General features: G+C 38.5%; 1 protein-coding gene across 8 annotated transcripts in view; it reads right to left on the bottom strand.

The window, feature by feature from the left end:
• The window catches only part of OTUD7A (OTU deubiquitinase 7A), a 151,904-nt gene that overhangs the window by 111,052 nt on the left and 13,504 nt on the right, over window positions 1-27,348 (bottom strand). The window contains exon 2 of one of the 8 annotated variants that reach the window (XM_063345785.1): window positions 4,369-4,423. The exons of the other annotated variants lie outside the window; for them this stretch is intronic. The gene's annotated coding sequence lies outside the window, so the exon portion shown is untranslated. The remainder of the gene's footprint in view (window positions 1-4,368; window positions 4,424-27,348) is intronic. 8 annotated transcript variants of the gene reach the window in all.

Here is a 27,348-nt window from a genome sequence, read left to right as displayed (position 1 = left end):
TAACTCAGTTCATCAAGACTGGTTCAGATAAATATCATGAAAAAGAAGCAGCTCCCCGATTGCCACTGTTACCTGATACCTATTTGCCAAAGACAGAGTTGATTTTCTTTCCAGGCCCTTTCCTTCTGGAGCAGTTAGAGACTTCCCTGTCTTACCTGAAAGAACATAATTAAGACAGGCACGCAAACAAATTCAAAGTTCATAAAGAAACAATTCTTATTTGTCTCAAGTTATACACAACTTGTCTGAACAGCACTACCCCACTCACTGGGGTATTTCAATGTCTTTTTTCAGTGGGCCACCATGGACTCAGATGTGTCAGATTTTGTTATTAAGATAAGCAGGATGACTCTCTGCTCTACCTTACACAATCTAACAAAAGAACACGTATTCAGAACACTATTCCAGGTTACTCTAAGTTCATGCTAAGGTAGCAACCTTGCCCTAAGCTTCTACATGGAGATGCCTTTTCTGAAGCAGAATGCCCAATGCTGGTGTTAAGAACATACACGCAATCTACTAGTGCAGAATAGCACACCATGAACTCTAAGCTAACTTGTGATCTTCATCAAGCTCCAAGAGATACCACCTAGATACCATATTATTGCACCCCGGTTTTCTCAATGGGAGGCAGAAGTGATTCCAGAACAAGCTATAATACCTGCTATATTCACAGGCTATATTACCTGCTATATACAAGCTATATCACGAGCTATATTCACCATGCCCCTAATGTATCACACCTAACCTTTATGCTCTCAATGCATCCTATCAACCTCCATTAACCTAAAACCAGCATCTACCCCCCAGAAAGCAGACAGGCAAATAAATACACAAATACATTAATAGTTATGTTTCTGGGAAAGATCCTTCCTACACCTTAATATGGGTCTGTAGTCTAGCGCTTGACATACCAACAGACAGGTGAGACTAAGGATACAAGCTGTCATATCCTTGTGAGGCACAATAACTGGCCCTCTACATGTTGCTCCCTCAACCTTTTTACATACATCATAGGTAGATAAGTGCATAAAGGCTTTAAAAGGGGTACGGGGTACCATGTAACCGTATGTCCCCTCCTCCCCATAACATGACTGTGATTTGTGACATCAATTTTAATGACTTCCCTGCCTAGAAACGTACCTGGCCGCCCCCACACCCTAGACAGAGGGATGAGGTGGGAACAGCAGAAGGAATGACTCAGAAATACCAGCTGTTTACCACGGTGTCTCACTACTCCCAACACCAGCAGCAGTGGGTGGTGGTTGAGCTGTTCTTGACCCTACCAAATCCCTCTTCAACTACTTCCCACCATTAGAAACACTGATGAGTTTCCAAGTCCGACCATGAATGTGTTACTGATTTCATGCGGAAGATCTGTCTGCTTCAGATGGTTTAAAAGAAAAATAGCTAGCAGACAATTCTTATGCTCAAGAGAACCATACTATGCTATGAATACACTGGATTACACGTTCATGTGACTTGTACCAGCTAATGAAGCTAGCTTATCATTCATAAGTCACCGAAAACCTGTCTTAAATCCTCAGAGATATCTGATCTATTCGCTATATATCTTCAGTTAGAGTCAGATCACTTAAAGAAACTGCCCCGGATCAAAAACAAGAACCAGTATTTAAAATCAGCCAGTCTCAGCAAACTCCCTTCCATTTTTCATCCACTTCTTACTTAATAAAGCACACAGTGCAATAGCAGGCTCATTTAACATAACGAAAAAATGTTTATGAGTACATTGCTATTTGTATAGGAATCCTAATGTTAATCCATTTTCCTTTTAAAATAAATTTTATCAAATTCTCAAACACATTTGTATGCCAATACTCTTGTGCCTCACAGGAAGCCAACAGTCATGCCACTCCTATGTTTGTACAGAGAAGTAACAGGATAATGGATCTACAGAAGACTGAGATCTCAAATGCAGAGTAATACTATTGCCACCATTCTCTGTAACCCATATAGGATTACAACTCATCTGGAACACTATATCCCTCTACTGCACTTCAAGTGATAAAAGGGAGAATCTCCTAAAAGCATTATGTGGACTTAGCTGCTGAAGTCATACATCTGGTGGTGAATAAGGAGCTCTCTCTTTAATGATTGCCAAAGCAGGCATTGAATTTCTTATTAATTATTTGGAGAAAACTACACCCATCTTCCTAGAAGGACTTGCTTTTGTGGGTTCTAGATCTGTGCTGATTCTTCCAAGACACCGAAAAGCCTACATCTTACAAACATGGGGAAAAAAAATATAATCAGATAATCGAGAGCCTGGCTTTCCCATAGTCTGACTAGACTTGTTTGGTTGGAAACAAGCATCAGAAAAGTAGCCATGTATCAGGACATGTAGTTGTACTCACTGGCAGTCTACACCAAACACAAATGAAGGAACAGGATCTTTCTATAAAGCTTCATAAACTGGTAAGAGATAGAAGACACACAGAACATAACTAGGTATTGACACCTGGCAAAGACTGATGCGATCTAGGGCAGGTTAACTAACACTGACAGCATCACAGGAATAGACAAATTCAAACAAGGCTGACTGGATATGTATGCATTAGAAGTGAGCATTTTTCACAGCTCTATTTCTCATGGAACACGGAGAAGAAACTTAAAATTCCCAACTCAAACAGCATATGCAAACCTCGTCAAAAAGATCACAAGTCAGCTGTCAAAACTATCTTTTATGTCCTGCACCATCTTCAGTCCAATCCTGCCTTTCTGTCCGCCTGCCTGATGCATTCAGAGGTTGTTGCTGGAGTCACTTCCCCTCGCCCGTCCTATTTAACTGATGTAATTCAACAGAATAAAATAAACTACTGCCGCAACAGCAGGAAGGCACATCGTGAACTGTGGAATACCAAATATACCAATTCACTTTATTCAGTGGATACAAATTTTACCCAGAATACCTCACTGTAACTGACTGACACTAAAACAGAACAAATAATTCAGCAGTCACACCTGCACCCGGAACGCTCTGTCTCGCTCGGGACTGAGGTCATCCAGAGAGGGGAGGCTGCAGCGCAGCTGCTCTGCCTGACACAAACACAGCTTCCACGGGAATTTGAATGCTTGCTTCTTCCTCCCCTCCTCCCCCCCCCTTTTTTTTTTTTTAATATAAATTTCCTATATACTTTAAAAACCTGTAAATTTCTATCCCCCACCACCTTTTGTGGGCAGCTGGGGTTTTTGTTGGTGTTTTTTTTTTTTTCCTGATTTGAGAATGAACTACAACACAATTATTTCCTGTTGTAAATGACAGAACTGTCTGATGATTTTAGTATGGTATTAACAGAAGGTTCTTAACTGTTTCTATAGCGTAAGAAGCAAAATTTTAAACCATTTAACTCTACTTTTTCAAAAGCAGGTGAGACAGAGTTTTAAAGGAGAAATGCCCAACAATTCAGGTTAAGTGTTGCAATCTGATGTTTTATGGTTATAGCTTTTTGGTGGCAAAATGACCCAGCATGCACTCACTTCTTCACAATGCTAATTCCTCTCCATGACTGACCCTCCTCCTCCACATTTGTCATTATACTAAACAAATAGCTTACAATAATGGAGAATAGTTACTGCCATTTCTCATGTGCTAAATGTATACTCTCTTCACAACATCCTTAATGGTTCATGTTTATTACGAACATTACTCAGTGTACACCACCTCAGTACTCTCCAAACCCACATTCTCCTCAACATTTCCCAAACTATGCTGGTAAAGTATGAAATTCAGCTTTAATGTACAGGATAACCAAACCTACGTTGATAGCTACTATTTGACAGAGACAGTCTAAAAATTTTGCAACACAAATGTTTAGTAAATCCCAAGATAACTTTTTATACATATACAAATATATATATATTTTCATGTATGACTAACCTACACCAAAACAGATTCAAGCTCTCATTTTGCAAGTAGCTCTGCAGGAATGCACCTTCTTTTACCTATGTTCCTGAAACACATTGCAAAGATAAATAGCAGGTGTTTCAGTATCGGCCAGTCTAGGTGCCCTAACTGAGCCAAAGCCCCTGACTGAAGCAAGCTGGGTATCCTGCTTCAATGAGCATTCTTAATGCAACCTATTCAAATTCTCATATACGCTGGCAGAATAAGCAGGAAGTTCAACAACAAGAAAAAAGGAAATGTATTTGCACATTTCAATGCATTAAAATAATGCAGGACTTCCATTCTTCTCTATTTGAGTTCCCGTCTATATGTAAAAGAGGATGAAGAAGTAAAATTTTCCATTTCAGCTACGGGTTGTGCTAGAAGCAGCATCAAAAGATGGAAATGTGTCTCTGCCAGTCCAGCTGAATGTCATCTAGTTAACTGTTACTAAAGGTACTTACTGAAATCAGCAGCAAAATCACCATTGCCTTCAATAATAAAGAATCCTTTCTGAGGCTAAAAAAAAAAAAATACAACATGGTTGTTTTGCACTTTTACTAAGTGTGTTTGCATTACATCAGCTTTTGCATCAAAGCTGTTAGTGCAGAGAGGAAAGCAAAGCCAATTTTATGAACTGATGTAATCAAGCCCAGCATCTCTGTGGGGTTTTTATGTTCCTATGGTCACAATGACATCAGATTACTCTGCCTATTTAGCAGGGGAGGACAACAACAATTCTCCACCTCTGCTCACACTCTTCTCGATTCTTTTCCTCCTGCTAGCACATCCTGACAGATTAGGAGTCAGCTCACAATTCCGTGGGACACGAAACAACATTCACCTCAAATCTCTGCCTCTATCTCCCCTCCTCCTTTCTCTCAGTGTTTCCAGCTACTGCAGGCAAAGTCAAAACTTTAGAAAGTGGAAAGGGGGAAGGAGAAATCTCGGGGATTTAACAAATCACATCTTAACACTATAAAGCAGGTCATGGATTTACATAATGGAACACACACTGTTCAAATAATGATTGTATTTTAAGTGTATCAGATATTTATCCATGCACAGAGCTGACCTGGAAAGACTATGAAGCTGTTTGTCTGCCTAGCAGAACAGGGAGATGCTGAACTGGTTCTCCAGCCCCACAGACACCCAACCGGCACTTACGTTAATAGGCTTGGTGCCCTTCGCTTTCTGGTTTGCATGGGCCCCTGTGCGTGTTTCAAAAGGCTCCTACAAATTTAGATAAGAAACTTCACTTTTCTGTATCAGTTTCTACACCTGTAAAATGGGAATAATTATACTAATCTTAAAAAGAACTTAATACATCAACTGAAGAGAAGCTGATTCACTTTCTGTTCACATAATCCAGCCCTGGAATTCCTCATCTAATTAATCCTCTCATCTCAGACACAATCTCTAGGCCAGACACATCTATATTCTGCTCTGAAATAAGCTATAGCTATCATAGAATCCAAAACACACAAAGGTACTGCAACACCTCTAAAAAGTATATTTTGCAGTTCTCATTTGTACTGCAGAGCATTTGTGAGCAACTTTCATATTCTGCCACTAGGGGAAAAACATTTTCTCCACTAAGTGAGTTCTTACACAGCCTTATCATCTAGAAAGAAACTTCAGCCAAATATATTAAAGAAAATATATTTCCACATGGAAAATACTGTAAAACCTAATGACAAATGTAATCTGTTACTGAAACCTATCAGTATACACACAGTATATTTTTTAAGTTCTCCCACTAAGAGATTTCTTGAATGTTCCCTGCTGTATAGCACACAAACATATCTCTGCACAGTAGCTGGTATCACAACTCATCCTAAAAAAAAAAAAAAAACAAAAGAACAAAAAAAACCACCATCAAACCAAGCAACCTATTAACCAAACAACCCCCCCATCCCCACCTCTTCCTCCATGTCTCAAACTATTTGGAGAAATTAATAAAGAGAAAATAGCAGTATGTTAGATATTCCATTTTCTAGATTTTTTTTTTGTCTTCTTCACTGAATTAGATCTTTTGCAACGCTTAAGGAAGGGAAAATTATGAAGCACCTGAACTACAATAAAAGTAACCTTGCCACAGACTGAAAAAAATGTCATGCTAGATAATTATGTACATAAGATTATCACATATTTCTTCTATTTTCCATCTCATATATTCTTCAGCTGAAGTCAGATAAATATTTTCCATAGATACAATTTTTTATAATATAGACAATAAGAAAAATATGATTCTCTAGAGCTGAATTGCCTGCTTCAATCCCTAAAACTGATTATTTCGATTTGCCAGTTGTCCTTCACATTAATATAAAAAGGGCACAATCCCCCTATATCTGCCATTACTGTTGAGCAGCTTACCAAATAACATGCAAAGAACCAAACAAACATTTTAATAACTAGAAGTCAAATGCATTAGAAAAGAGGTATTATAAATATAAAAAATACAAGTACGCATTTTTATGGACAGAGAACGTTATGTACGTGTTGAAATGTATATAGGCATATGTTTATATAATATATGTAATATATAGATACATTATATCTATACTGCACCTGTTATCTATATGTCTGTATATTATTGGTATATAGATATAAATATACATACTTTTATGTATAGGTAATATAGATATCTTAACTAACATAACTTTTTTTTTTAATTTGGGATAAGCTGTCAATTCAAAATACAGAACTTGATATACATTAGTCATTAACCCTACTGTAAGCCATGCAGTTAGAGCCTAAAGGATTTATTTAAGATTCTTCTTACTAGCAGCTGACAGACATCTGACAACGCAGAAACGCAACATCTCATTTAACTTATCCATAGGCTTATTCCACTGAGCCCCAGACATTTTAGCACAAGATAGAGAAAAGAAGTTCCACAGTTTTAGCGTGGGGGATGGGAAACCTGTTTATAACAAATGGCCCTTGCTTTATTAATTTTTACCAAAAAATTATGAGGCATTAATTTAAAACAAACAAAAAAATTATCTTCTTAAGTCGTAAACCATTCTTGATTCATTATCTTCCTTGCCTTTTTAGTTTTTTTTTTTAATGTGTATGTTAAGGTACCATGTGTTGCAGAAACCAGTAAGAAATTTTCTAGAGGACATTTCACATTAGTCATCAAGCCTTCTTCCCACTGACCAACTTACCAATTCTTCTCTTCTTTCTCTGGCAGAAAGAAGTCAAATTACAAAGGAAGACATGTATCTCTAGTTTTATGTCACATGCATTAAGCAGTATATAATAAAATGCAGCTTGAAAAAATTACAATAATCCATAAAATATATTGTAAGGTAATTCTGTTTCATTTCGAAAGCCTTCCAGCACCACTGATGTCATGCCTTTACTTAACCTGCAACAGAGGTGGAGACAGCAAAAGGCAAGAGTTTCTAACAAAGTCACACTTTCCCCAGCTCTTCACAGAGTTCAGAGGAATCCATCACATGTCCCGTTGGCAGCGTGGAGAAAGATCCCACTCTGCCAGGTGTCTTGAACTTGATCCCACTCAGGTTTGCTCCTTGCCAGCTGCACCCAAAATGTGTGTTATTACCATCAGGTGAACCAGACATTGACAGAACGACTTCTGAAGTGCCCAAGGCTGTAGCAATGAAGTCTTCTGAAAAACCAAATGCAACATTTCAAAACAGAGTCACCTGCTGTATTGATAGACAAAGCAGTGAGCTACAAACTGCTGTACAAAGGCCAAATTAGAGAACAAAAGACCTCTGAAAACTGGTAGAAGTGCAGATGAAAATGATTAAAAAACATTGAGAAGATATAATAAACATGCAATTTAAGTAAGCTCCACTTTTCAACATAACTTGGCCAATAGCAGAAATCTATCAGAAACTAAATTGAGTATGATGGCATGTATTAGTTTTAAATATAAGTATTTAAGCTTTTATTGCATTTCAGTTTGCTAAAGATTTCATTTTGTTTATCCTTTCTGTCTGAAATGCATGGTGTAAGCAAGACAGTTGGAGAATGACGAGTTATGGGCTGCTTAGAAATAATAGAAAGCATGATATAAACCCACTATTGCCTGATAAGATAGATATTATCATCATCTAGAGCAAAATAAAATATCTTTACTCTGGCTAAAAGTGACTGAATTCTATTCAAGGACAAAATATTCCCCAAGTTTACCTAGCAAAGCTTCATCAACTCTACTTTTTTATTGAAAGAAAGCTAATCTTGCACATTAGTTAGAAGACTAACCTTTTACATCGTCTGTTGACTAATGAAGAATCACATGTACAGCAACTTATCATTCATACACTTCAGCAAAATGTTATCATCCTTCCAGAAAAGACAAAGGTGTTCCATAATGATACTGGCAGAGCACCTTTACACGTGAATAAAATGAAAACGCATCCAGAGCGCACACAGCCAAATGTTCAACAGAGACTGTCATCCTGCAGAAGTAAAAAGCTGTTCAAGAATAGACCAGAGTCTCTGCCTAAAATCCCCAGCTGAGCAACTGTGGTACTGAAGAGGACACTGGGCAGCACAGGAAAACACAGATCCAATTTTAGCAGTCACAAAACATAATGGGGCTTGCAACTGGAAGTGAATTAAGCTATAGGCTGGAGGGAGAACAGTCTAATTGACCACAGAGAGAGTTTCAAGTATTACAGAGTTACAGTACGATCATACCGAATAGCACAAAAGAGCCCGCAATGCTGTTTTAAAAATACTTCCTGTATAACAAAATAGCAATGCCTGGCAGAGTGAGCCCTGATCTTCAGCTAGGTACATCTGTGACATAAGTTAATGGTAATATTTCCTGCTGACACACAAACTGAAACAGAAAAATACAGCATAAGAAGAGGATGAGATACCTAATACGGAAGAATTGCTTGTCTTTCACTCCCTTTTTTCACATGTCCATCTATCAAAGGAATGAAACAGGTAACATGCCAGGGCAACAACACAGCAGAAAAGGGCTACTGCATCCCAACCTCCTGCTTTGTAACCCCGCTTCACATGTGGGGCATCCCATGGATTGAATTACAGTCCAAACTTTGGACAGAAAAGCTTTTAATATACTACACAAACAATAAACCACTTAACACTCAAGCAGACTTCAGGACACATCGTAGATCATCACTGGGATACAAAAGTCATAAGTAGCTTCAGCAGAGCCCTAGGAGAGACGTACTTCATGTAGGACAGTCAGATTTTCCACATGGCTGGTGCTGCTCAGCACAAAGTATTTCAGAATAAAACCCAAGAACAGGAATCCCAAATTGGGCACACAATTTGCACTGTGCTTCTCAAGAATCTGTGGAAGTTTTTCCAGAGAAAACAGGTTTCTAGATTAATATGTAATTTTTCCATCTCTGAAATGCAATCTCTGCAATTACTCACTTAACAGGGTGAAGTGTTTGGAGGGGTGGGGGGAGGGGCAAAGGGAGAAGGCTCATACTCAAATGATTTCACAGAATCAGCAGCACAAAATGGTCAAGGTTGGCAGGGAGCTCTGGAGGTCGCCCTGTCCAAGCCCCTGCTCAGGCAGGGCCACCTAGAGTCAGTTGCCCAGGCCCACATCCAGCTTTTGAGTATCTCCAAGGACAGAGACTCCACGACCTCCCTGGGCAACCTGTGCCAGTGCTCGGCCACCCTCACAGTGAGAAAGTGTTTCCTCATGTTCAGAGCGCATCTCCTGCGTTTCAGTTTATGCCCATTGCCTCATCAGTTCCTAGTCACTATTGTTTTCACAGAACACTGTCACACCTAAAGCTTTAAAAATCCCAACTAGACAAATGTACAAAACCCTGTGTTTACAAAACAGTTAAAAAAAGGAGAATAATCATTATAAAAGCTCAAGGAAGCAAATAAGAACAACGATGTTTAGCATGAGCCAAATGAGAATTCAAAGCCTGAAAAGCCACCACTCAAACAACCTCACAGACTAGAAGAATGGAGTGTCTTGCTGAAAACAGACATTGGTCCAGGGTGGCACGTAGGGATGGCCACCAATAATCACACGGCTCTGCAAGCAGATCCAGGCACACTGCTGCCTTGCACATCCACACAGCTACCTGATCATCTCTTTAACGTTTGCTGTCCTGCTCCAGCCAGAACCAAGCATTGGACTCACTTAGTCCATATGCTGCCTACTGCAACACTGTCCCTTCCCACACCCATTATTTCTAGTTACGTTGTCTAGAAGCTGCTGCATTGGAAATTGAGGATGGGAAGAAACCTTTAATTATGTCTTACATTGCCATTTTGGATTTTCCCCAGCATAAAATCAAACCCGGTATTTAGGTCAGATGGGACACAAAGTTCTCTGTCTCACGCAAACTGGATTTACCAGCCATGTGCAAATTACTCTATCACACACACACGGTACATCTGATCTGAACGTGTGCTGTCAAAACATCTAGGGTTTCTTTGCCTCTGTAGCTCCAGAAGAACTATGACTCCAACTGAATGTCCCATGGCCTGACTGGAGCCACTGCAGGAATTCCCAGGCAATCATCCAAAGGCCTCAAAAGCACCCAGACAAGAACCAATCTCACCAGCCGTCCGACACACAATATCCCAGACGACAAATCACTGGAATGGGACAGAACGCCCTTTTTAGGTAGAAGCTGAGCTTTATGAGAATTCATCATTCTGACATTGGCTTCAGGAGGGAAGAATGGTCTCTGTAGGAACTTCAAAGTCTTCAGAACACAGGTGGAAAAATTTGATACATTATAATGCCGCTTTTATTGGCGTTTAATTTACCTGGAACTTTAAAGCCTTTGTCTGTGTCTACCTATGAGCAGAAAATAAAAATAGCTCTTCTTGCATAGCTTCATCCTCAAAAATAGATGATGCCATGCAGCCAATATTCTCTGGATCCTTTGGAAATTCTCACTCTAGACAAATATTTTTATTGCTGAAGAAGATATTAACCAATATATTCTAACAAAGAAAGAGTGAGCTCCCTGTTCAGATTATCTCCATCTCCCTTATAAGAACATTTCGTAACCACAGGAAGGCACTTGTTGCTGGAGAAGGAGGGAAAAAAAAAAACAACTAATCTCTACCATCTTTTCCAAGGAATTTCTTGCATAGATTAGCTTTAGGTGTTTGTGTATATCTGTGTACCACAGACTTTATAATTACTGGCAGTGGCACAGTAAAAAGAAAATCCTGCTTCCACAATAGTGTGTTACATCTAAGACATCAAAAAGAAAACAAAAATCCAATTCTAAGACCTGTTTATAGGGGCAAAACAAACATTACGGATCATACTAGCCAAGCAAAGACACCAAGTCATCGACTCATGCTGTTGTCACTCAAACAAAGGTCTGATCTTGGAAACAAACATTGAAGAGATGTCTGGGGAGAAAGTTAAAGAAATTGTAATCAGTTCTTCCCTAGAATATATGAGTGTCTCCAGATGACCAGAAAGAAACTTTAAAAACCTAACCTGAAACAAGATTTTTGCTGAATTTGTGTGATTCTTACAGATTTCCACCAGGGCAGCTGTCTAAGCAAGGCTTTTACGAGCCACCCTAGCATGTGCACCTCCATCATTTTACATACAATCAGTATATTTATGTGCATTTATGTACTGTTTGCTTTCCTAACAAGTAAAGGTTTTAAAATTATTTCCAAACACAAAATGGCAAAGAATTGTCTGGCAGCACAATGAAGACATCTTCCCCTGAATTAATATAAATTACATAGATATTTGTGCTCAGAGACGGACAGGATTTACTCCCTTGGTAATCCTGTCCCCCATGGACTCTTCCAAATGGGCAGACAACTGGAGCCAAGCAGAACAGCTTGCAGACCCAGGGTCCACCCGAGCGGTGCTTCTCCTGAGTGTGCAGGCACTGGTCAGACCCGGCGGAGGCTGCGAGCTCTGGTACCCAGAAACAGGCAGGGCTGCCTGACTGGGACAGGTCACCCGGAGCGACCTGCTGGCAACCGCTGATCCATCACTAGGTGGTTAAGCTAAAGCCATTATTAAAGAAATGCATATGCTGCAACAAGGAAAACAAGTCTTGAACAACTAAGTAGAAAAGCATAGAAACAAAACATTGGAATGGAATTTCCCTCAACCCTGCATTTCCTTCCTTCTGTTGGCTTCGCACACCCCATGAAAACATAACAAAAAAGGATGGAGTTTTTATCTAAATGGATAGTGAAGTTCCTCAGTCACATAATGTGAAGTTGAGCCAGCTGCTTGCGAGCATGTAAGATTTCCTATGGAAGAGTCCTGCTGGAGTAAGGTTTTCAGCGATGATCTCAGCTGAACCCTTGAACTATTTTTCAAAACCAGATAATTAGCATAATACAGGTACTTTATATATAGCTATATGTAACCTAATACATGCTCTGTATTTTTATATTAATTTCTCAAGTTTTCTTTCTACATGCTCCAGAACCTCTAGATTCCTTAAACTCAGTTTAAAACAATGCTTAGTTATTGCAACAGATTTAAAGAACTAATACATTATCAAATGAAAAAAGGGGGGGTCAAAAGATCTTTAGCAAGTCTAGGAGCACCTGATGCTGTTCTGTGCATCAGAAAACCACCATCATCTACTGTATGCTGTTCCTAGTTTACTGGAAATTTTCCCCTATTATTATATCTATGCAGTGTGCCAGCGGACAGATGGCAGCAAGGTGCAAAACACGTAATGGACATGGATGAGCTGCATGATAAGGAACTTGGATATTTTTCCATTGTATCCAGATTTATATCAAGAAATTAGGAATAGCCGCTCACATTATCCTAGAACCATGAGATCCTAGGAAAAGCAAGTATGTTTACAATCATGTATGTATAAAGCAAACATGTATTAGTATATTCCCATGCTTTTATAATATATTTTTTTAAGGCATGATGTGGGAAGAGATTTTTCTTCTTTTGTCTACTTCAATTACAGCCATAATTTGCTATATTGATAAAGGAAGGTGAAACATGTAAGCAGTGAAACGTATTTATACCATGCTACACAAAAATGAAGAAAAAAAAAAAGAAAGAAAGGGAGTCAACAATTACCAGGGATGCACACAACAAAAGCCTGTAATATGTCCTGTGACAGGCTTACACTGATCACAGGTTTTTATTAAGACGGACTTGAAGGACAGTCCCTTATGATTTACATCAGGTACAGACTCACACTATAAAATATTTCCTCTGAAAAAAAGGTCCACAAATTTCCTTATTCACCCAATTAGTCACACTGAATGATGTGAATACTGAGAAAGCTTTTGTTCTTAGTCAGTCTTGTTTTTTCATTAAATGCATAGACCACAGGAATACTGAGTTACCATGAACCGGCAAAACTGTTTTTTCAGTTCTCAAGGTCTGTAATGCAGCTCCCTACTTATGAATTTTAGCACTGAATCCATACTGAAAACTTGGTCAAATAATTGTTTTTTTTAACCTGAACCGACAATGAATTCTTATTTTGAAATTTCGCTGAACATGAACCAGAAAAATTAAAGTTACAGCTGAACTCATATCAAAAATACACTCAAATATTTACTGTTTCTTCAGCTCCCTGGACTGTTAAAAAAATGTAACAGGTGTTTACTGTCACGGCATTGCTCTTGCAACAACTGAGGAGTTTCTGTTATTCTGTGGGCAAGCAAAAGTATATTTTTTTTTAATTCTATTGAAATTCCTTCATAAAAGTCAAAATTGTGGGAAAATTACTAATAAAAGATTTATCATAGTTTTGTAACAAATTAAGGGGAAAAATTAAACACGGCATTTTTAGAGCCAGAGTTTCAACCAATTACATTTTCCCAACCTGTATCATCATCATAAAAATTGCTATTTTATCCCCTTATAAATTTCAGAATAATACTCGAGTCATTCACAAGAAGTGATTCAGAGGACAGTATTGTAATTCAGGCCCTCTGATCATCTAGATCCTGTATAAAACAAGCCAAAGAAGTTCATTCTGAAATTTCTGTATCAAGTCCATGACTTTCATTTGAGCTACATAATTAATTTTAGGAAGACAATCAGCACTGATTTAAAGACTTCAGCTGATGGAAAACCCATCAGATTCCAGATGGTTAATTAGACCTGCCACTGAAAATTTGGGGACCTTGCTTCCAGTCTGTTTTATCTAGCTCCAGCTTCCAAGTGCTGGATCTCATTATACCATCCCTGTGCTAGACTTAAAAATATACTTCTATCAGAAGTCTTTCTCTCTGTTCTGGTAATTTTAGACAATAATTAAATCTCCTCTTTTCCTTCTTTTACATAAAGTAAATAGTTTATTTTGAGTTTTGGAGAGCTTGTCTTGTAAGAAGGGATTATAGAAACTCATTGTTTCAGCTCTTATCTCACATATATGCAGATCAATGCTCCTACAGCACTGAAAAACTGCTCTCAAAAAATAAATAATAAAAGATTTGCCCTTAGGTTTTAAAAACACACTTTTACAGCCTGATAAGAGTCATACCTTGATGCTGCAAGCAGCCAGCAGGATTATGCGTGACAGTGCAGGGCATTTGGACATCCGGCACATGGACCCTGGTGGTCACATCTGACAGTCACCACAAGGTCTTTCTCCTTCCAATGTGCTCAATGGCAGTTTGCAGTGGCAGCTGGGGATGTCATTAAACAGAGTTACATGTTCGCCTGGCCTGTTTTAACTTGTGGACTGTCAGGCATAGTAAGAGATTTTTATTTTAAGACATTCTCTTTGTTGCGAAGTAGTTAGTACATCTCATAAGAAGGCACAATTTCTCTTTCATTCATAAAGGGCAGCCGGAGGCTGATGGGAAAGCATTTCAGTTTGAAATACGGACTTGTCCAAACGGCAGAATATTGTCCCTCACGCTCGCATGGCTCTTAGGTGTGAGCCTTCCCAGGTCTCAGATCTCACACATACCTTTCCAAAACAAACCCCTCCACAGTTTTGTGAAGGGGCTTCCTATTGAACCCAGTACAACAGGGAAAACTTTCAAATAGTATCTGCAAAACAGAAACAAACACGTCTACTGAAATGGAAGAGGAACTGATAAACAGAAAGTCAATTAATCTTCAAAAACACTTTAGATATAGAAAAATCTTCTGCAGATGCTCTTTCCAGAGATGTCAGAAATGCTCAAGTTAGAACCTTGAAACTGGGACCTAATAAGTGACTTTATTACAAAAGACTGCATGGTAATAAGTACACACAAGGCACTGAGCTATGAAACTACTTATAAATTTTCTTTTATGACTCCCTAACATCTCAGTTCTTGGATTTCCAACCATAATCTTCCGCTAACACAGATCAAAGTATGGATTTTTGTACTGTTTGTTTATTGTAAGAATATATAAACTTCAGCCTTTCATCTATACATTACAGAACAGAACAGTTTTTACTGTCTTGTGTGGGTAACAGGGAACACCTTTTTCAGTCAAACTGCTGCAAAACCTAAGATGAATTTTCATTATTGAGCATGTTCTGAAACTACATAAACTAGTTTTCATTGTGTTATTAGAATAAACACCAAGAAAACTGCATGAAAAAAATCCATATCTTGACATTTAGGTCTCTCAAAGGATTCTACCAAGCCCCTAAGAAGTTTGTCTTATTTCAAATGGTGTATTTAGGAACTATTGATAATAGCAGGTAACCCAATAGTGGGGTACAGTTAATGGGTTTTAAATCCCAAAAGGATTAGTATCTTCATTGGCATGGCATCCAGCAAATAATTAAATGGATCCTAGTGTGGTTTTCTCTCTCTGAAGTCAAAGCAGCAACAACAAAACCTGCTCTATGCTAGCTGTCATCACAGATGCATCCTAGCAGACACGCATCCTCCCATCTCACAAAATCAGCCTAGGTATTTTGTCCACCACCTTCTGCAAAGAAGAAGATAATGACTAATTCCCTCTACAGAATGTAATATCTCCTGGCCACTTCTCGGAAGAATTTGAGAGCTCATTAGAAGATACTTCAATGTCAGAGGCAAAGGTCTTTGGACAACTGCACTGTTGCTGTAACACTGATCTTGCAAAGAAAGGCTTTGGCACCCAGAAGGCGTAAGTAAGATATCATGGCTCTGCAAGTTACTTGGCTTTCAAATATTGACGAATGACAAGAACAGAAGGAGAATTTCACTCACTGAAGACACTGACACTGTGTATATGCCTAACAGGGAGTCCCTATCACAGCTGGTCCGACTTCACTCCAGAAAACCAGGCTGCAGCCATGAGCTATTCTTGGCTACCCTTTACTGCGGCACCCTTTTTTTTTTTTTTTTTTTTTAAAGTAACTAGTGAAAGCAATTATCTCAACTTCAGCTAGAAACACTTTGATCATCTATCCCACGGATTTTCAAGATGTATCTGGCTGAAAAGAATGAGAAGCTCAAGACTGCTAGCAAACAAAACAAGACAAAAAAAAGGACAAGAACAGAGATACAGGCTAAAGAGGAAAGAAAACCACAGTGCTCTAGACATCAACAATATGAAAGGCATAGCAGCTTACGCCTCTTTTGCAGAGGTCTGTCTTACTGCAAGGTTTTGATGGGGCAAATAACTGCTATTCTGAGTGACGCCACAGACACTGTAGAAGCAATGAGAGTTTTTGCTCTAGAGGTAAGCACTCTTGCACTAAGAGGTAAGCAACCTCTTAGTGAACCAAGCACTTCAGTTCAACAGGATTTTTCCAGTGTCTAAACAATAACAAAATATTTAGCATATCACACAGTATCTGACAGAATCAATTGTTTCTCTAACAGTGGACAAGGCCGGCTGGGAAAGCAGCAAAGTTAACTAAGCCTGGAGGGAAACCTGTGGTTTAGTATTCCATGATTGTAGCTCATAAAAGGGATTATTTAAATTATTTTCCTTTAAATTATAATTGGACCAAGTGATAAATATTCCACAAATATGAACATGTTAATGATTGCAAGGAAAACTAGCTCTGATAAAACTTGCATAAATAGTGAAGTGCCCAGTAAAGAATAAGTGGACTGTAGCCCAAGAAGGCTGTGTACAGGTACACATGGCACGATGGGAAAGGAATTAACAGGGACTCTTCTAGCTACTCAAATACCTAATTTGATTCTTTGTTCAAAACCCTAGAAACATACAGCATTAGTTATTTAACCCCTCCACAGAAGCCTTTTTTTCCTCCCCTTCAGGAAGCAAACATGTCAAAAGCTGTTTGGACTTCGATATTCCACAAAATAACACACCAGGCTACAGCAGTGTTCTTTGCCATGTTCTAATTGTTCCTGCTTTTTCATTTAGAGAGGTATTAGCTGCCAAAATATGTTTCAAGCTTGAAGATAAGAAAACACCTTCTAAAATTAACACTAAAACAGCTAGAGAAAGAAATAAAGTTGCTGCCCTGCTGAACCAGTAATTCATACAGAATCAGCCAGAGAATATATTGCCAGAGGTGCAAAGATTACTGTAAGACAGCTGGCAAACCAAGTTAACAACATACAGTCCCAAAAGCCTCTTGGCCTTTCTTCAATCAATCAAATTATTGAGAAGACAGATAATCCTTCTGAGATACAGGAAGCAAAAGAGCAGGGAAGAGAAGAAAATGTCAAGTTACATGAAAAGTTATCAGAAATAACTCTATTATTTATGGGAAATCTTCCATTCAAAACAAATAGAAAAAATTCCTGCAACACAGCAGCTACTTAAATCAATTTAATAAAATAAATTAATAACTACTGCAGTAATATAAATATTTCACCAGGTAGCAAGTTGCTAAATTCCTTTCCCTGCTAAAAGATCCCATTTTAAAGTCTCCAAAGCTCAATACTTTTACTTTTGCATTAGGTACATCTTTGACTGACCACAGCTGTAGCTCAGCTTTTGTAGAGAGACAATTCCAAGTTCAGACCCAGCAGCCAAAAGACGTACATGTTTTTTTCAACACCAGCTCCCAAGGAAAAGCAAACCCCACCGTCAAAGAGCAGGAGCACCATCTCTCCCTGCCTGCCTCTCCAGGAACGGCAATTTCTAGAGTATTGCATCAACAGCTATTTGCTTCAGTACCTGAAGAAACAGCTTAGCTCATCAATAAAAAAAAAGAAAACATTCTTAGACACCCACAGCAAAACCACCCCCAAACACTGTGGGCAAATTGCATGTGTGTGTACCAAGAGAATAATAAAACAATAATTTCTGACAGATGAACAACAATCTTTTTAGCAAAATAGGTCTGTTATCATTTAATTATCAGTTTTGTACACCATCTTTAACTACCCAGTTGCACAGATTGCTGTATAGACACCAAATATAATTTAGTGGAGACTCAGTCTCAAATTCCCAGCCTAGACTGTCACATTACAATATGATGTTTGTTTGAATAATAAAATTAATTTTAAAACGAACTGGATGACATACCAAGGAAGAACTCATTTTCAAAAGCTATGACAGTTTTTGAAACCTATAGAAAAAAAGATGGTAAAGTATTCAATCATACATTGACTCTTCTAGATTTGAAGTATCTGTTTCCCCTTGTCACGAATACATTTTACTTTTGTATGGCATCCTTTCAGAAAGCTACAGTACAAAATATCGTAGTTGGATTCACATTTTGTAGTTGCTTTGTTTTAGAGATTTTTCACTTGGATATCTGTTGAATTAGACTCTTATTTTAGCCCACAGCATTTCAAAATCTGAGCCTTAACTATCAGATTTTGTTCTCTATTACATGGAATCCCCTATATTGAAGTTGATTGTTTTTCAGAAAGACATCTCATCAAACTCAACAGCTCTTCCTAAAGTAAAACCACACCAACCAATTAAAAAACCTTATATTCTTATATAAGGTTACCTTATATAAGAATTCCTTATATACAATCTGAAATACTGAAAGAGATAAACAATTCAAACGGAGTCTTAATGTACCCACAAAAAAAAAAATCACAGAATCGTAGGGTTAGAAGGGACCTCTGGAGATCATCTAGTCCAACTCCCCTGCCAGAGCAGGGTCACCTAGAGCAGGTTGCACAAGAACGTGTCCAGGCGGGTTTTGAAAATGTGAAGTATATAAGAAAATGTGAAGTACATAAGAAACGTACACCGTGAACCTTTGTTTATCTTGTCCTAAACAAGTTTCTACATAATCTATTTATTCTGTTATCTGAACTACAACCCCAAATTGGATATTCCATCTGCCATCTAATAGCTGTAGCCATTCCCGGTATTTCTGATTAGACAGAAGTACATATTCCTTAGATAAACACTTATACCCAGTCATGCAAGTCCAGCTCCTTTGGACTTTCCAAGAGGTCGAAAAGTGAAATATTCTTGCCAAAAAGAAAATATTCATCAGAACTATGATAAAATAAAAATTAAAAAAAAGCAGCAGCTGGAACTTTTAACAACTCTACTCCTTCTCATACTCTGGAAAAAATGAAAATTATACCAGTGATTAAAAAAAAAACAAAAAAGAAAGTTTTTATTCCTCATGAGCTGCTAGCATGTTTTTTACTGCCTACCTTCTCTACGGATTTGAGAAATGCATAGCGACTGTGTTCATCAGAATATGCCTACAGGCCCACAGCGATACGCTTGCTTATGCTTTCATTTTCCTGGTACAAGACGGCTGCTCCATTTGGGGGCCTTGCCCAAGAGAAGGCTCGTGAAACGTCACATACTTTGATCTTTGTATTTTGGGTCTTAATGACTATGCAGAGTTGCTGTACAGCCTTTGATACGTACAATAAAAAAAAAGACCGTATTAGTAACAGGAATTTCTGAGAGGACTAGGACTCCTGAGCTTGTTTATGGCTTCGGGGAGGCGAGGGATGACAGGTTTTGCTGACATTTGCTCTTGGATAGCATTGAAACATGAAACAGCAATGGTTCGTGAAACGTATATTACTTTCTCCACAGCACTGGAAAATAACTCTTCCCAAATTACACATAAAAATAAAAGGACGCGTCACGATAGCTGCTTTCCACAAAGCTCATACAAATGGTTTCTAGCCGTCACTGTCTGGTCCAAAGCTTAATTCCACTGAGCTGCTGAGAATAAAGGACAGTGATTAAAGGAATACAGTGCCACTTCAAACACTATTTTTGTGGTATACTAGGAACAATGTCACAGATTAGCATCCCTGATGTATTTTGGAATTCCAGTATGTGGCTGCAGTATACCCTACCCCAGAAACGGGCTGGCAGACTGTTGTCTACATTTGTCTATCTAGTTGAAGACTACTGCTTTCATATAAAGCTGCATTGGTCCGATTTAAACACCGTCCAGCACAGAACGTGCTGCATCTGATGTCCAGTGTGGAATTGCAGTTAACAGGTTGAATATGCAATTGTGCTAGGCAATCAGGTAAAAATGAATCTATCAAAGAGTATTTTTCCTTCCAACACAAGTATCCCTCTCTGTCAGTCTCTACTCTGGATACATGTAGTAAACTCCCTCTTTTATTTGAGGATGTTTTCTTGATTATGAAATCGAAAAGATTCACGACATACTGTAACTTTTACCTTGCAATCCAGGCAATGATAGGAACACACAAGTTGACTCCAAAACAGACCTAATAAGCAACCTTTCTTTGCATAATTTCAAAATTTTGGAGAATATCAACAATAGAGAATGTAACAATATATTTTTAATTTTTATTAACCATGTTCTTTTTGATACAAAAATCTTCACATCTTGCTGCATCATACATTGTTCAGACTTTTACCTCAAAATCCCTTCTGTAACATCCAGCTTGATATATACCTAATAAACTGCCCCATCTAAAGAGATTTATCCATTCAATTTTACAGCTTGGTTGATTTTTGAAGATTTTAATGGCTTTTATGCAGTGTCCCCTCAGACCTAGTTGCAGCACTTTGACCAATTTCCTTCCAAGACTGGGCAATGGTCATCACACAGTAAACCTGTTAGTCATGAATTAGATTTCATAAACAAGTTCCGAAAAAAAGAACACTTCACTTGGAAGAGTAACTCTTTAAGTTAAAACAATCAAATAAAGTAAGCTGCTTTAGTTTACCTGAACTAAGAGTTCCATTTTTACTCAAAATGTCCCATTCCTGTTTTCCCTTTCCCATTTCCCCCATGAGCTTTATCTATTAATCCATTTTAGGATTAGAAATGTTGGCACAGCTAAATAAAGAGACCCACAGTAAGCTTCACCTACGGCAGCCAGTTGTAAATTTCTGATTATAAAAGAGGAAACTCTCTGCATTCCGTATTTGATCCAGATTCTGCTTTTAATAACAGGAACTGCAACATATGTACTTTCTGAAGCAAAGTGAGTGAAAAATGAATAAAGCAATTCAAGAACATATCAAGACAGAGAGAAGTGCTATTAATGTCAGTGGGAGGGAGAGGCTCAGCGAGATGACCATAATGTAAGTAGGGACAGGGTGAAGCTCTTGGGTTCCAGGCCAAATCTTTCAAACCCAATACCATAAATGAGAGTCCAAAGTCTAAATTTAGGTGTCTAAAATTAAAGTGGACTATCTAAGGGGTCAACCATCTGTAGCTCCCAGTTAATTTAACAGACAGTATAGTTACTCAGTTGTGTGAAAAAACAAATCACTGTTTACGTACAGAACTCGTGTCCTAAGTTTAAGGGCACAGATGTAACATATAATCATTTTCTGAACTCCATGCATCCATTTTCCCAAAGTTAAAAATTTTGCCTCGGTCACAGGGGTCTCCTGGCTCATGGTATTCTTAATATCAAAAATGTTCTTCCAGAAATAACAGGGCATGCTTGTTCAGGCTAGTCAAGTTAGATTCTTCATTTATCATGGACAGTAGTACAGCTGATTAACACACGTATTAAGTAGCTGTTCCCTTCCAGTTTTTGTAAGTTTGGCAATTACCCCCTATGCGCTCCCTTACTCCCCAGTGAAGTGATCTATCAAGGGAAGAATAAGGTACAATTCCGAATCCGAGTGTTAATCCTCCAAATATTCAGTAAACTACAGTTAAGAATGACTGGAAGTTGCAACAGCCGCTGCTGGAAGGTGCATAGACAGGTTAATAGGATGTGGACATTTACAAAGCATCCAGTTCCAAAGGGTTTTTAAAGAAAATGTTAAAGAATCTTTTTTTAAAAAAAAAACAAAACAAAATAAAACAAACCAAACGCTTCTTTCTGCTCAGTCTTTTGAGAAATTTTTAATAGAACCACAAAATAGAAAGCATTTTCTTGCCTTTCCCAAGCAAGAAACAGCCTCAGAGACAGATTAGAAAGATGACATCCATGATTAGGTGAGAAATCTACTGGGGACTTCATTTCTATCCCGTCTCTGCTACGCACATCAAAACATGATCCACTGGCTCACCGTGTGTTTTACCTGCTGTTAGAAGATGCTGAGCTATTACATATTCTGGCTATGGCACCTGACTCTGTAGCTCAAGCGGAGGAGAGACGTGCTGTTGGTATTCCATGTCTGCGCTTCAGCACTCATGTATCAGTCAAGATGGTGATTATCATAATATCATTTTACAAATATTCTTTATGAGGCAGGAAACATTTTAATAATAAGAGATCTTAGATGATAAGCCAATAACCACATAGCCACTCAGCAGGAACCTAATTCCCCTTCCAGTGCCAGGTTTGCTACAAGAAACGTCATGTAGTTTTGTATATGACATTCACCGTCTGTATAAAGAGAGACTGTCTCTTACAATTCAATCGCATCTTGCAACTGTGAGGTTGTTTTCAGCCCAGGTCATACATATGAACAAAATAATGAGGGGGGAGGGGGGGGTTGGTCAATTAAATTGCCAGTCCTTGGTGCTAATGATCTTTATCTCAAACAGCATATTTCCCTATTCAAAAGAATGCAAAATTCACCTTTGTAAGAATACAGCTTTCTTGCTTCTCAAGGAATTTCTTTCCCCCACAGGGAGGAAAAAACCTCAAAGAGGAAAAGAAAAAAAAAGGCAACTCGAGAGCACTATGCTTGTATTATGCAAAGGCCCTTCCCCATCACCTGAGGAAAAAGCAAGTAGTTTTACAGTGGATATAGTTACATGTAGGCTAATTTCTTTGTCTTTCCAGGATGACAGAATGAAGCTTTTATTGAAAGTGTAAAATTACGGGGCTTGATTTTCATCAAGCATTTTGTTTAATGCACAAATTATGACAAACATCTAGAAATCATTCAACTCACCATTAGTAAGTAGCTACTGTAAACACATTCTCTCATTTTAACTGAGGAAGTAGTCCAGACAAGCTACTACTGTATCTCACAGCTTTCAGATTTCCTGCGACTGAACAACAAATCAATAAAACATTTTGGTACAGCTGTAACTTTTGACAGATGCTGGCTATTTCTTTATTTCTAAGATTGTACATGAATCCTAAGCAAAAAGTCACTGGCACCAAAAAATTTTAAAAACCCTGGCTTTTAGATGCTTCACCACAACCAAGACAAACAATGTACAATAACTGCTAAAGCTGCATTTTGCTAACAGTCATGATACTGTTCATTTGGAACAATAAATAGCCCGTACATTCCTTGGTTGTCTGATAATCCAAACTGAAAATATCTCACATGAAAAATGGCTCGAGATTTTCGGGAGAAACTGGAAGAGGATTATGGCACTCATACTAGAAACACTGCAGTGGTTCTACGAGTATATTATGCTTTTGTGGGGAAAAAAACACACAAAAACCATCTGGGAGAGGAAGGAAGGGCCTGTGGACAAAGCTTACACTGAACACCAGGAATGGCACGCTACCCTGTTCTAGATGTACATGCACACACAGAGGTGTGCACATGTCCATATAAATACACGCATATACAGACATGTGTGTGTGTATATATATCTATATACACACAGATACAGAGAAGGCTTATTGTCTAGAATGTTTGTTTGATCTTTGCACAAAGGGTGGTATTTTCCTTCTCCAAGGGTTCCTGACCCCTTTCCTCTAATTGATTAAATTAAAAGTAAAAAAATACGAAGACATCTCTCTTACGGAGTGCATACTGCCTGAGAAGTACTTTGTGATTTCCTTCCAGATGGAATGGCAGAGGTGCTTTTGACCAGCACACATTCTGCAACTATTCCTTTGGTTTCAGTCAGTAGCACAAGTCTTGGAGCTGGCCAAAACATTCTCAATAAAATTTGATACTCAGCAGCAGAAAGGATGCTAAACCAACAGAAGAAACAACCAGACTCCGTATTGTTTTGTCTTGGGAACACTGAAGGTGTAGATAAACCACTGACTCAAATAAATCAGCAGAACCAAAAGCTGCAGAAAGAATGCAAGGGAAGAGCAAGAGATGAATATCTGCTCCTCAAATGGAGGACGGCATGAGAAAAATGAAGACGTTTCCTCATCTCTGAAGTTGTTCTTCATATGCCAAATGTTTTCTCCTCTACATATCCTGAAATGCAGAAATAACTGTATTGCTTCTATAAGGCAATGTAAGAAAGTCCATTAGTCCATTTATTTCAAATATACCAGTGTTTTAATCATAGAAAAAAGTTTTGGGAATGCTAACAGTGAGATGCACATCGGACTGGAAATACTTCTGGACCTTGAACGCCCCAAAATGCTTTCTGAGGCCAGCTCCCTCCAGACGTGACAGCCAGCTAGACTGGTGACTCAGAGAAGCAAGGGGGAACTTGACCCTTCCCCAGCCCAGCAAGGAACGCCCTCACATTAACTAGGCAGGAAGCACCAAAGAAAAGGTCATCAACAAAAAGTTAGATGTAAATTTGAAAAGAAATAAACAAAATTCACACTAAGAACAAAAACATTTTCTTGCTATTATTAGGCCACTTTCCTTTTTTTATGTTTTACCTGTATGTTTCTACACACGTAGTCAATAGGGGAGTCTTTTGCATGATTGAAGGACTGTAAAGCTACCTGGAATTTGTCACGTGAAGTACTGCAGCACGTGAAAGTTCTTGTATTATACAAGACCTCCAAATAGAGTAAACCCTGAAATGGTCATACAAGATTGTAAACTGACAGTCACACGCTGTCCCTCCTGTTTCAGCACCAGTCCACATTTGGATTCTTTCCCTACCAAGTGATCTCAGAAACTCAGTTCCTATAAGAAAGATGCAAAAGCTAGATATTCGTGTTAGTCAAGATCAGAGACTATGACAAGGTGAATGAAGGTTTTGCTGGTGGCACCGAACATAGCTTTTGGTGCAAGTACATTAGCTGCTGTCATAGTGAAAAGAATAGCTTTGATTGCAAATGCTAACAGGCAGCAGATAATTGGGCATACATGTGCATCTGTGGGCGAATGTCTGAAACTGAATTTTGAACTCTCAAGCAGAAGACTGGTACTTGCCATCTGTGCGGGCTGCTTGTAAATTTGGTAACACCTGGACTAAACCGAAAGGTCACATTCTGAATCCTCCAATTAACACAGTGGCAGAACGGGCAATTCAAAGGCTGCTCACACATCACGGTTCTGCACACTGACTATTTAGACTGGGGGAAAATAGGAGTTTGGGTGCCAAAAATAAGGGTTCCCAGAAACAAGCAGCAGTCTCAGAAAGAAGGGGCGAGGAAAGAAGGCAACACATTGTGACTGGACAGGAGACTCTGGAAGCGAGGGAAAATCCCGGAAATCAGAGTTGCATGAAGACAAGCGAATGCTGGGGATGCCCAGGGACTCTGGCCAGCCATGTCCAGGATCAGTAACTACAAGGAGATGCACAGCATAAACCAACATAACTTTCTAGCCAGCCTTCCCAAGCAAGCCATGATCGCCCGGCTGGGATGGGACGTCCAGACTGAGTGAAGGCAGCACTGGCAGCAGAACGGGTGAGTATGCAAAGGGAATCAAGTGTGGCAAAAGCTTAAAACTTGTTGGTTCTTAAATAAACCCCAGTACGTAGCTCCACTACAGGCTGGTTTTAGCCCTGTCTCACCTTGGACAGCTGTAATACTCAGTTTCCTGCTAGTTCTCCTCAGCACGCTCTGGCCTACCTTAGGAAGAAAACAATCCATTTACAAAAGTTTAAGCACATTTTATTCACCATTTATAAAACAAAAGCCATATGAAGAAAAGACAAAATCAAGCTCCCCCAAACTGGAAAAATATTTACACAATTCAACTTTATAACTGCAGGCCTCAAGTTGAAGTTTTGCGTTGCCATCATAGAAGCATTTTGGTAGAAAGTGGAAAACACATTCTTTCAAAAGAAAAATGAATGTCATACTGCTAGTTGCTGCTACCTCATGAAAAAACACAGCCTACCAAGTTTAAAAAAATTAAATGCTCATCTAAAATTGAAGTTCACAATAATAATTAAAAAGTTATGAATCCACGGAACAGTATCAAAGAAATACATTTTGTTTCACAATTTCCATTTCACATACCGTGAAAGGAAGCAGGCAGAAGTATAAAAGCTTGGGCAAAAAAAGAGCATCTTAGTCCCTTGGGAGTTCATTTTATGCTGTAATTGGTGAAAAGCCTCTCTAAAAAGGTTATAAATGCCATATTAATTTCATTAGGAAAGCTCCCATGGCATATTAATTTAGTTTCTGGCACTGTTACTGCATCTTTTCGGATACACAAGATCTTACAAGGTAATTTCATTAACAGTAAAGATTTGAGAAATGCAACTAAAATATTTTAAACAGATTGGTGACAACTCAGCTCACAAGCATACATGTTTATTAATATACTATCATTCTCTTCCAATTAACAACACACTGACACACAACACCTAGCAGGCTCTGCTGTTGAAATATGTTATCCTCAAGGCCTCTCTATTTGCAAAGATGGCACGAACAGCTCTCAAAAGATTAATGACCTACTCCTTTATTTAAGGCAGATGCTCATCTTCAGTGATCGCATATAAGCTCTGAAGCTGAGCATGACATTTAACAACTGTCTTAGCTTAGGATGCTAAGAAAGACTTTTTTTCCCCACAGAAAAAATTGTCAAGGCCATGTTTCATTCTGTTCCTACCCTCTAAAGTTCTTGCAATATCTCCTTATCTTGTTTTCACAGATAAAAAATGCAGGTGTTCTCATCCCAGTCAGTAATGAAAATATTAACTAATGCCAGATTCAGGACATTTGTGGATTTCCGCAGAACCCCAATTGTGTTTTCAAAGCTAGTAAAGACATACAGAAACATACCCAGAAAAAAAAAAAGCAGAAAGAGTGTGTGAGCTCTCAGTTAAAAAAAAACCATGCTTTTTAGGCTACCATCTGAGCTGACATGAAATACTATCTTCCAACTGATGAATTCTCTCCAAAAATATTGTGTTTATGAACAGCAATGTTTGCTTGAATGCCCTAAAAATCAACAAGTATTTTCTCACATACTCAATTCCTATTGTTACAGCAAAAAAGCAGTAGAAGGAATGCCTAGCAGAGACATGACAGTATGAAACATATTTGCCATAGTTTAGGAAAGACTATATAACTGCAGGTTTGGTTTTAAAGAGACTTGTCTAAGGACTAGGAAACTGTTTATTTTTACAAATTACAGAAGAACAGAGAAAGCACAAGGG

The sequence above is a fragment of the Chroicocephalus ridibundus genome, chromosome 9, assembly GCF_963924245.1.
Source record: "Chroicocephalus ridibundus chromosome 9, bChrRid1.1, whole genome shotgun sequence".
NCBI lineage: Eukaryota > Metazoa > Chordata > Aves > Charadriiformes > Laridae > Chroicocephalus > Chroicocephalus ridibundus.
This window is presented reverse-complemented; position numbering and strand designations above follow the sequence as displayed.